Source organism: Castor canadensis, chromosome 2 (genome assembly GCF_047511655.1).
Source record: "Castor canadensis chromosome 2, mCasCan1.hap1v2, whole genome shotgun sequence".
Classification (NCBI taxonomy): domain Eukaryota; kingdom Metazoa; phylum Chordata; class Mammalia; order Rodentia; family Castoridae; genus Castor; species Castor canadensis.
The window spans coordinates 202306685-202319131 of record NC_133387.1 but is presented as its reverse complement, the minus strand read 5'-3'; the positions used below and the strand labels follow the sequence as shown (position 1 = coordinate 202319131).

Below are 12447 nucleotides of genomic sequence, written 5' to 3'. Positions count from 1 at the left end.
TCTGCCATTTTTAAAGACATGCCTTTCAGGCAAAAGGGCAGCAGGAGCCCAGGTGTAATACTAGCTACCACCATGTCTATTGAGCAGAGAGGGAGAGGGGCATGTGGAGCTGAGTGTGAGAAGCCTATGAGAACTTGACATAAGCACGGATGTGCTCAATGATCTACAAGCTGAGTTTGGCATGGCCCCAGCCAGAAGAGTGTAAGAGGCAAAATGCAGCGCAGCTGCTTTTCCTAAGTTGTTTGCATTCAGAGAAGTAGAGAGCAGGTTCCTCTTGTTACAATGTCAAGTCCCTCCCTGAGAACTGTTGCTCCACCTCCTTATTTGAATATAAAAGGCTCCCTGAAGGAGGACGTGGGTGTTTTTGGTGGGAGATTGATTGGTGGGCTGCTGCTGCTGACTTATGCTACAGATTAGAGGAATCATGGGACAGTGCAAGTCTGAGGACCAAGACTTTAAAAGGGAACATGGGACAGTGCAAGTCTGAGGGCAAAGACTTTAAGAGAGATTATGCTAAAGAAAAGCCAAGAGAGAGCATGGGACAGAGTAAGTCTAAGGAAAGAGACTTTTAAAGAATAGAAAAGAAAGACTTTAGAAGTAAGGTTTTAAAGAACAAGAGAAAAGAAGCAATGAGGCTGTTGTTTGTCTCCATCTGAGTGCTCAGCACACTTGGCCCCAACTTTCTGCATGTCTGTCTTCTATTGTTTGTCCTTTCTTTTTTTTTTTTTTTTTCATTTTTCTTTTATTATTCATATGTGCATACAAGGCTTGGTTCATTTCTCCCCCCTGCCCCCACCCCCTCCCTTACCACCCACTCCACCCCCTCCCGCTCCCCCCCTCAATACCCAGCAGAAACTATTTTGCCCTTATCTCTAATTTTGTTGTAGAGAGAGTATAAGCAATAATAGGAAGGAACAAGGGGTTTTGCTGGTTTCTGCATGTCTGTCTTCTATTGTTTGTCCTTTCTGCATCTCTAGTTGCCCCCAGTTAGGTCAGTAGGACCGGAGCCCAAGAAAGCTTGTGACATGGGGGTACTCAGGTTCACCCTGGAGAGCCCTCGAGACAAAGATACTATTTTGATGGGAGATGTGGCTTGTCACCTTAAAATAACAATACCAAAATTGGTAAGTTTTATTTTTCTATATAGGCAGTGAAAGTGTGGAGACCTGTAAACCGATGCAAGTTTTACAGAGAGCATTTGACTGAAATCGAGTGAACTGTGTGTGCCTAAGTCACACACAGAAACAGCAGGCCTGAGGATTGGGGGGAAAATGAGAGAAGCATGCAAAGTTTTCATGAAATCATCTTTGTGCAGTGTGAGACATAAGTCACCCTGCTATGTGTTTGGGAGCTGTCAGCACAAAGGGCAAGACAGACAATAAAAATCTCCACCTCCAGGTCTGAGTAATGTGCACCCCTCAAGCTCTCCTTCCCTTCCTCATAAGCCTTGGCTTAAGGATTCTCTGTCCCATTGCAAAATAAGAGTTTTGAGGGAGCATTGTTTTCACCTGAGCAAACCAGATGTGGCAGTTTCCATGAGTAAATCCTCCATGTGTGTCTGTGTTTAGTTTTTTGTTTTGGCTTGATTTTTTTCTCTCTGCATTTGTAAAAATAACTTTGGGAAGCTGGAATTGTTCAAATGTGTATTAAAAGTTGAAGAGAGGAAGAGTTTGCAGCAATAAATGAGAAGAAAGAGAAAGCTGTGTGGGGCAGGATGAAAGCTGAGCCAGGGCGGCTCATCCTCCCAGTGGAGATAAACAAGAGAAATCCAGCCTCTCTGCAGAGACTGAGCTGCAATCCACCACGGAGATGTCTCTGACATATGAATTACCCAGCTGGTTACTAAGACTGCTATTTCTGCTCTGTCAAAGTCATTCCATTAAAACTTAAAATAAGCCTGCAACTGGATAATCTCACCCGTAGAGAAGGTTTATGTAATCTATGCAAATATGCATTTGAGTTATTAGGCTTTTATTTTGTCCCTCGGAACTGCACTTAAGTAAAAGCGAGTGAAAGCTTAGAGATTTCTAAAATAAATGTGTCTATAAGAGCGTCTCTATAGCAATCCTGAAGAAGGAGGTTGTTTTGAGAGCTACCAAGAGGTTTAGAAGAACAAGAATTGCTGGGTCCTGCTGCTGACTCACTTCCTTGCATTGGACTGGCCCTTGCGAGTCACTTAGCCCACAGGACTGAAAGATGTTCAGAAAGGGTTCAGATACTAGACTTAGAGAGCCAGAGTCTGGATCCTGGTCTTGTCATCTAAGAGCTATGCACATAACTGGGAGAAGTAATAGTATGTAATCCATAGGACTACTGGAAGAGACATGAGACAATATGCATACAAAGTGCTTTGAAAACTGAAAAGGGCTGTAGACAAGTTGCCCTCGCCATCATTTGCCTGTTAATCTGTGCCTCACAGCCTGCAGGGAGGGTAAATGAAAGCTTGAAAGCCATGCATTACAGAAAGTCCTAAGTACTACCTTAATTCATTGTGACAAGTGAATACATACTCTATCTAGTTTGGTTGGCAAAGGCAGACATGAAGTAATCAGAAAGTCTGTCCCATCTGGGAGATGTGCAGAACACCTTCCATCTACAGTCAAAGAAGAAAATGGTAAGGTTCTGATTCTCTTGCATTCTACAGGGGGTGGGGGTTGGGTGACTTGGAGGAGAGAGTGCCACACAAAGCATTTGCTAGATTATGGAGTAGGGAGCTTGAGGGGTTCTATATTGAAGAGCCAAGATGACTGAAGCGATCACAAATAAAAGATTTTCTAATTCCATTTGAGCTATAATCTGATTTCACTTTTGAGTACAATGTCCCTTTCACAAGGATCTGAAGTCAATATCTGGGACTGTGCTGCAGAAGTTTTCCACCCAGCAACAGGATGATGTCATCGGCCAGGGAGAACAACCAATCAGCAGGCAGCATGTATCACATGCTGGGATTTTGCTCAACTGTCTCCTAGCAAAGCGAGCTCAGCTCTGAAGTGCTGGGGCTCTTTGCACTTCCTCTGCGCTTCAAGTGAGACTGAAGGGCTCCTTAGCTGAAAAGGTGGCAATGGTGTGCAAGCAGTTAAGGTATTTACATCCAAACAGCCAGTCCTGGCGTTAGGATGAGTCAGACCCATGTTTTTCTGCAATTTTCTTTTTTTTTTGCAATGAAAAAGTCAGCATTAATATTTTAAAGTCTTGATTTTATGTTGAGCCTTATAATTGTTCGAAGTCTGTTTTGTTTCATGCATTATGGGCTGCTGGGCAGCTAATGAGCTATGGTATATGAGCTGTGTGCAAAGTGCAATGCATACTCTAGAAACTACAGAATTTCAGCTTTCCTGTGATGCTTCGAGTCTTCTCCTTAATGACAAGCAATCTGGAGATAACAGCTGTTTCACTTCTGGGTCAAAGCTCTGCTTCTCCAATTCCACTGAAATGTCTTCTGTGTATGCTTTAAAAATAAGTCTACATGGGAAGGTTGTGATGTGACTTGCAGGTATCGCCTCTTAGGTGAGGGGAGACTGTCCTATTTCTGAAAGCATGAAGTTACCTGCAAACATGTCAGTTTTTGGTTGACAGAGGCAGCAGTAATGGAAAAGGGTGCAATTAAAGGGTTAAAACTCCCTGCCCAGCATGGGAGTGGCCCACTGGTCCCAGACATGCATTTTGTCTACACTGCCTCCACTGAGTGATGAAAACACATCTTTCCAAAGGAAAGAAACATATAACAAGGTGAGGGTGATTTCCCATCTCGTCTTCTTTCATACTCCTTGCTGGTCTTAGGAAGCACCAAGGTCTACCACTTATTAGCCCGGATCTGCCACAACCTCTTTCTCTTGGCCTAATGCCTCCTTTTCCTCATTACTGAAATGAAAACAGGATTTGTAAAAATGAGCTAATTTGAGCTAGTTAGCAACATAACATTCTTAAGTATTGAGGAGACTGAATTTGAGAATGTACTTTGGAGAAAAAACAGACAATGTGGTCAGAGGTGGTACCTGGCTTTGCATCTCAGCTCCATCACTTACCAACTCTGCAACTCAGGCAGAAGCCCACTCCACAGGTACAGTTTAGGACAATGCTTATTCCCAAGGATGGTTTTAAGATAAACAGTCTCTCACAGAGCACAGGCAGAACACAGAGAGGCTACTCGATAATTCATAGGCCCTCTATCCCCTTTAAACTAGAGATAAACAACTTGTTGGCAAATAGAAATCCCAGAGAGACCCACTTTCACAAATACTGTGGGATTTGCAATTAGCATGTGAAAGCATTGCTTGCAAGTCTGAAAGGCTGTAGGCAGATCAGGAAGCCTTGTTTACACTCTAGTATTAATTTGCTTAGCAAATCCTCACTACAAGGGCAAAATTAAATCCCAGTTTAGATTCTGTTTGATTGGCCCCGAATTCCAAATAAAAGTGGCTTTAGTGTGATCTAAGTTCCATTTTTCTGGGAGCTTTGAGATGAATGCAACCAGCCTTCTAATGATTTTACCAGATTTTGGGAGTCTTTACCAGAAAAGTACAACATGTGAAGTATCTGAACCAATGTCACTGTTACCACTCCTTTCTTTGAACATCCTTCAAGGGGACAGGGTCCTGTGCACAGAGGGATTTAGAAAAACTTTTCTGCCAAACAGGACAGACCAGGAAGGAGTCTGCTGAGATGAAAACCCCAAGGCAGGTTACAGCTGCTGTGGTGCAGGAGCAGAAGTCAGGAGGAAGTGTGTGTGTGTGTGTGTGTGTGTGTGTAGGAGTGGGGGGATGAACTTCCTGGGTGAGGTTGGAATCAGCTATTTTGGACTCTGGTTCCTCATTAGTCAGTAGTGAAGAAGGCAACAGAAATGGCAATGCTCTGTTATTTTCACTGTGCCCGTCTTCCTGAGACATGCATTTGCTGACTCAGGTATGATGCTGAAGGTTTGCTGTTCATTCACACAAGGCTCTGCTTACTGCATGGTGGAGAAGCCTCCTTCTTCCCACTTTACAGACAGATAAGCTGATGTCTTGCTCAGGGTTTATGAAAGGTCGCACCAGGACAGCAAGATGGGGATGATGAATGGATAACCAATAAAAGCTGAGATCCATGGTGCCACTCACTTCAAGTCCAAGTAGAGAAGTTAGAGATAGGTAAAGCTCCCAACTTCAGCCTTAACAAGAGTCCAGTCCTGCCTATTTTTGAATAAATGGGCCACTCCATAAAGATCTCAACACATCTTTGCCTATACTTAGGTAAGGGGAAGCCAATTTATTCAAAAATAGCATCATTTTGTGTCAGAACACTTGGATATGGTGTCACGGATTACACTGACATGGGTTAAATAAATTCCTTATTTGGAAAGGTATTATTTGGAATAGATTTGCTGCAGATATAGTTACTTCAGATGAGGATGGAGTAGGGTGGGCTCCTCATCCAACATGGCTGGTGAAGGCAGGCACACAGGAAAGACATTATGTGCACAGAGATGGGACTAACACTAGAAAAAGGTAAAGAAGGGTTCCCCTTGGGATTTTAAAGGGCGCCTAGCCAGACTAACACTTTGATTTTTTACTTCTGTTCTCCAAAAATGTGGTACTTTGTGGCACCTTGTTACAGTGGCCTTAGCAAACTAATACATACTGTGATAACCCAAATCATTGGTATTGTCCTGGACCCTGGTGAAGCTGCCAGCTGTATGATCTTGGGCAAGTTGCTTGACCTTGCTGAAAGAAAGTTTTCTTACTTGTGTGATAGGGTAGAGTAGGTGACTCAAAAGGACTCTAAAGCCCTCTGGGTATATGTAGTCACTTCCCAATATTTAATAGGTTTTCTTCCTCAGATCTAGCTCTTGAGCTTTTCCCATCTCTCCGTCTGTGCCTGACCATGTCTTAGATCAGAGCCCAGTTATTTCTAGCCTAGAAAAGTGCAAAGCTGTTCTCCCATCCAACCTGTACGTAATACATGCCAAGGAATCTTTGTAGACACAGACCTGGCAATGGCATTCTCCTACACACACTTCTATAGTCCACGGGATCCTATGTAAACTCCTTAACTGGGCACAAGTGCTTCACCTCCAGACATACCCCTCAGGCTTGTCTCCTTCCAACTCTCTCCAGGTCTGCCTGTCCCCACATGTCCTACATTCTGACCATACTAAAACCGTTGCCTAAACAAGCCATTAAGTTCCCTTTTCCTTTTCTTCCTTTCAGTGGTACTTTGTACTCACTAAGCAAGCACTCTACCACTTGAACCGTGCTAGCAGCCCTTTTTGTTATTTTTCAAATAGGTTCTTGTGTTTCTGTCTAGGCTGGCTTAAGACTACAATCCTTCTACCCACATCTGCCACATAGCTGGGATTACAGCCATGAACCACCATGCCTAGCCCTGAACTTTCCTTTTCATCTTAAAATTCTATTTTGTCTTTTAATTAGCATGCATTAATAAGACAAGGTAATTTCACTGTGATGAGTTCATGCATGGTACAGCATACTTTGAATAATGAACTTCCCTTTCCTAAAGTCCTGCACCTACCTCCTCCCTGGAGACTTCTCATCTACCCTTTAACTCCCCCAAGACAATTGAGAGGGGGGGCGGTTGAGGATGGGAACTGGGTCTCATTCACTGCCTTTCTGTCCTTCTAGTACTTTCCTTAGCATGTATTATGAGCTTATGACTATGAATTAAAGAAAGGAGTCTCATTTTTCAAGACCTACTTTGAAGATTTTCCATGTACCAAAACCTGAATTAGGTGCTCCCTCCCAGCCCCAGGCACTCTGTCACAGTGCTCTCACTTCCATTCTCCTGTTTACGAATCTGCGTGGGTCCACAGTTCCCAAGTACACTTGGGAATGGTTTACTTTCAATGGTTCAACTTATCATTGTGTAATTTTATACTGATATAAAAGCAATATGCCTTCAGTAGAAAAAAACAAGCTTCAAATGTTGAAGTTTGATCTTTTCTTGGGTCAGAAGTATGTGCCAAGATATTCTTTTGTGACCTGGACAGTGGCAGTGAACCCCAGTCCCAGTTACCTACTGCATGGAAGATGGGCTTTGTGTCAGACGATTATGCTCAATTGAAGGCTCCTATGAGTGTTCTGAGCACGTTTCAGGCAGGCTAGGCAAACTGGGATGTTAGGTGTATTAAGTATGTTTTTAACAGAGGATGTTTTCAACTTAAGGTGGACATAGTGGGAGACAACCTCACCACAAATGAAGGAACATCTATACTAAATAAAGGTTTATGGAGTAGCTGGGCAAATAAATACACAAATTATGGCTATTATCAGTGTTTGTGAGTATCATTTGTTTCTTTAGCATGACAATCTTCAATTTACCTGAAGTTTTGGGAAACGTTTAACCCAACTGGATCAACTGTTTTTGTTTAATCAGAGTGTGGCAACAGCAGGGCACTTGCAGGATCCTGTCCATATTTACAGTCAGTCACAGCAAGCTCTGAAACTCCAGGTCGTACTGGGAAACTCTGCCAGGCAGCACCTCCCCCTCAGTCTCCAGGGTGAGAGTGAAGTGTACAGAGGGATTGGCACAAGCTCACCACGATGGTCAGTTAGCTCACCCTTAGGGCAGTGCCCAGGAGCTGAGCAGCCACTAGAAATGGGCACCGTATAATGTGGATCTCTCCTTTGGTGTGGCCCCCTCTTTCTCCTTCTCCATGGCTCAGTTTGGCCAAAGGAGGCCCTGGTTTGGTGGGGAGAAAGTAGGAAGTGAGGTACACAGTACTGTCCAGGAAGATTCTTAGTGCATGGCATCAGTGCTGGGCCTAGTCTTCCACACAGGCCAGAAATATCACCTATAGACTTATAATGATAGTGACTGTGCATTGGACACTTGCTATGTGCCTAGATCTCTCTCTCTCTCTCTCTCTCTCTCTTATAAATTCGGTTTAATTCTTCAATATGGAATTGAGATCGAAAATTGTTAGATGGCATGCCCAAGGTCACACGGTAAGATGGGAATTTAACTTGTTTGTTTCACTCAACCAATGTTTTTCTTGACCACTAAACACATTACTTTCCTAGACCATCGCACTCTATCAGTTAATCAATTAGGTAAATAATATTTATTTAATACCTGCTGCATGCCAGATACACTTGAGGCTCTCAGGATAATGTGGCAAAGAAAACAGATAAACTCCTTCATGGAGTTACATAACAGAGATGGGAGACAGACAATAAAACTGTAAACAAGTAAACTATTTTCACTAGTGATAAGAGCGACGAAGAATACAAAGTATGGGAAAGGACAGAGAGTGTAATTGGCAGGCTCTGAACTGGTCACTAATAACCTTCATGCCCTTTTGTAGTCCCTTGAATGTAAACAGGAACCAGTGACAGGCCTATAATGAACAGAATACAGCAAAGAGAAAGGATGCTACTTCTGAGATTAGGGTACAAAGAGACTTTGTGTTTTGAAACTCTTTATGCACATAAGATTCAAGAAGATACATGTTACTACTTTACATTAAGCTACATTAAATAACAAACTGCCTTAGAAAGAGCTTTAAAGTATTTTGTAGAAGGAACTCCTCCAACTGTCGATACATGTGTTTAACTTCCTTGAGCCACGAAACCAACAGATTTTGATAGATTTTGCTCAATTTTCTTTAATGTCTCTTTGCAGGTCATTCTAAGCTTTCAATGCAGACAGTAAAGCCCATTTTGATTTTCTACAATTTCCCAGATTTCTGAGAGCTGGAAGTATTAAAAGTCTGACCTTGACTTTTATGGATACTAAAAGGTAACATTAACGCTTTCAGGGAATATTTTTGATATTCATTTTCTCAAGCTATAAAGAAATCTGAAATGAGAAATTTCTTCAATTAGATGAGGCCTTAAACAAGAATTTAAAAATTAAAGATTTATGAATAATAAATATACAATGAAGGCATAACCTCACTAGAAATCAAAGAAATATAAAGGCAGTGATGAGGTATGCATTTTCATCTTTCAAGTTGGAAAATATAATTCTTAATGCATATAGGATTCAGTGGGCTGCGAAGTCATAAACAGCTCATGAGGAATGAATTTCTGGAGCAGGCTTCATAGTAAGCAGAGATAACTTGTGTTGAGAACCTTAACTGTATTCACTTCTGTTGACCCAGCGACACCACTGTATCCTCAGCCCCTCAGTGGTAGCCAACACCGGGTAAATATTTAGTATTTATGGAGTTAAGTCACCAATCAAAACCGATGTAAACCTAACAAAGTTTGAGGAAGTAATATCAATTATAAAAGTGTACAAAAATGTTTATAGAAGCATTTTCTTTAATAGGGGAAGTGGGAACAACACGAATACTTAAAGGAGAGATTTCAGTAAATAAATCAGACTGTCCATTTGATGGAACATTTTTTTCCTGGTCTTAAAATAAGAAGGACTTTTAGTAAAATGGGACCACATGGACACCAAGATATTAAACTGGTCACACCGCGATTCCCACTATGTACAATGAGAAGGCAAATAGCTAGCTATAACTAGGAAAAAGAAGTTACAAGGAAAGACTTCAGAACGTAAACAATGGCTATCTCATAAGTGATTTTTCTTGTCTTTTTAATACAATACTGAATTTAAATTTTTGCCTACAATGATCATGATTTACATTTATGGTTAGGAAATAGCAGTATATGCATTGTAACATTTTTCAAATCTAAGCCTACAGAATTATGTCTACTATAATTATGACTATATATTGAACCAAAAATTTACAGTTAAGAAAACACTTTTGGTTCTCCCTAACTAGTACAATCATACTAGTTTTTCTTTTGTTGATTTTTTTCCAGTACTGGCACTTAAACCTAGGGCCTTGCACATGCTGTGTAAGTGCTCTATCACTTGAGCTATGCCCTAGCCCTTTTGCTTATATTTTGTTTTTGAAACAGGGTCTAGTTAACTTTGCCTGGGCTGGCCTTGAACTCTCCATCCTCCTGCCTCCATCTCCTGAGTTGCTGGGATTATACACTTGCTCCACCCTTCCACCTCACTCCTGCTTTTTATTGTTTTTAAACCAACCAAATCAACCGGGGTGAGCACAGAAGTGGAAAGCACACATTTTCTGGAACAAGGCTTTGTTAGTTTAAACCTGGGCTTTGACACCAACTGGGTGACCACTGGCAAATTATTTAGTCCCTTGGAGTCTCAGGTTATCCATCTGCAAAATGAGAGCCCTGCATGGTAGGGCATATCTGTAATTCCATTTACTTGGGGGAGGCAAGACAGAGGCAGAAAGACTGAGGGTTTGAGGCCTGCCCAGGCAAAGGTAGCAAGACCTGTCTCTAAAACAAAAAATAAACAAAAAAAGAAACGAAAGGGCTGAGGGCATGACTCAAGTGGTAGAGCGCTTGCCTAACATGCACAAGGCCCTTGGTTCGATCCCCATCATCCCCCCAACCAACACACACACACAGAATTTCATTGGATGATTACATGTCTTATTTGTGAATAATATACATATACACTTAGATTCATACCTGGCACATGGTGAGTACTACCTGTGTTTGCTCCTACTATAGCATAATTTCTAACCTACTACAGCTTTGTCCAGTGTCAAGCTTTAAAATCAAAAAGCTATACCTGCTCTCTTGAACCAAGAAGAGAGGTTGAATTATTGTGGCTCCATGTGTGCCTGATTTGTAGAAGTGATAGATGAATTGAAAGGATGTAGCTGAAGCGCCCCTTAAATGTCCTAGCTTTTGAAAGCAAGCTCTTTGAAATGTACTTTTATGGACACTTGCACTTCTCCTCTCTTTGAAGTGTCCAAAATAATAATACTATGCTCTCAGTTCACACCAGGGTTCTCTCAGCCTAAGTGGACAAACAGGAAAAGCATGGGCATTTTGGTGCCTGTGGAATAAAAGTGTCTTTGAAGGAGTGGGCATTTGAGGACTAGGTCATATTCTGCCTCCTCCAGGAAGTCGCCCTTCCCCTGTTGAGCAAGACCAAATTACATTCTCTTCCTAAGTCCTGTGTTCTTTTCCTAGAGCCCCTCACAACTGTTCCGTACTCCTGTCTTGTATTATGGTTATTGTGTATGTGTCGATATAAACATTAAATTTATGTTTTATTCTTCCTGATATCACCCAACTACACCTCACATAATTGAACTTGAATACTTCAATTCCTTAATTAGTAGAACTAATTACAGAACTTCAATTTTTTTGAACTTGAAATTTTTTGATTGAATTAATAATAAATGGTACAGACAGAGCTGGGGAAAAATTTTAAAGATGACATATTGCAGCTGAAATTCTGGAAAAAGAATTGGCAAGGAGATAAAAGGTTTTAATCTCGTCCGGGATGTGTGATCTTGGGAGACTTTCCAGTGTTTCTGATAGTCTTTGTCCTTATCTGTAAGGTGTGGAGGATGACAGCACCTATCTCCTAAACCTGATAGGAGGATTGAAAGAGATAATTAACTCACAAGTGGCTCCCTGAAAAACACTAGCGGAAACTTTGCTCAAGGCCACACAGCTTCATAGCCACTGAAACCACTCCTTACCAGACTTTCTTCTTTCTCTTTCCTTGATCATCTTGGAGGTTTTGCCTAAGTATTGTGTCGGTGTTATGAGGATCTCTCAAAGGAAGAGAGGAAGCAACTTTTGCTGATAGCCTGCTATACCACCATACACTGTGGGACAAGGCGCCCCACCCCCACAGAGTCAACCACAGCGATTGACCAAGTTAAGTAGCTAAGTCACCCTTCTCGTTCTCTTCCCTCTGGGGCTCAGATGGGTTATTAGCCTTCCCGTGCCATCGTTTCCTCAAATGTAATAATAATGCTAATTTTTAGTGTTGTTGCAGGGGTCTCTCAAAGTGCATGAGCATAGTTCCCAACAAACCATAAACAATAAATGGCTGTAATTTAAGTTATTTATTCGTTGATGGGAACGATCTGTATAGGAATAACAATAAGGTTAGGTTACATAACTTGTAATACATTCTTGTCTTGGGACAACAGATTCAATATCTCACTTCCCTACTTTTTAACCAATCTGGAATTTATGCACACAAAATATGAGCCCCTCATGTTCAAGGATTGTATCTACTTAATCACCTGTGTGTTCCCTGAGCCTGGAACAGTGACTGTCCCCTGGTGGGTAGTTGATAAGAATATGTTGAATGAATATACTCACTGGATCAGTCACTCAACCGTTCATAATTCCTGAGAAGTTCTGTAACTGTGGGGCACAAAAATAAATATAGACTCCCCACTCCCAATCTATTAAGCTGAATTAGGAGAAAGAAATGCATGGATTGTAAAGATGGTTGGAGTGTAAAGATGCTTGAGTAAAGATGCTCGAGTCACAAGAAAGGCAGGACTTGAGCTGGAGAGGAGTGAAGAAGCAAAGGGTTGATTACCAGGTGGCTTTCAAACCCCCTTAATCCACTCAACAGCCATGTTGAGGAGGATTTCACCAAGGTCTAGGAAGTTGGGACTTTGGAACCCTGGATTTCCTG

The 12447-nt window shown here is 41.7% G+C and overlaps 1 long non-coding RNA gene across 1 annotated transcript; it reads left to right on the top strand.

Annotated features, from left to right (window-relative positions):
- The first annotated feature begins 2060 nt into the window (after window positions 1–2060).
- On the top strand, window positions 2061–11735 carry LOC141420911 (uncharacterized). The gene is made up of 3 exons (XR_012445635.1): window positions 2061–3081; window positions 8617–8733; window positions 11527–11735. It is a non-coding gene; the product is annotated as an uncharacterized lncRNA (long non-coding RNA).
- Window positions 11736–12447: the final 712 nt, after the last annotated feature.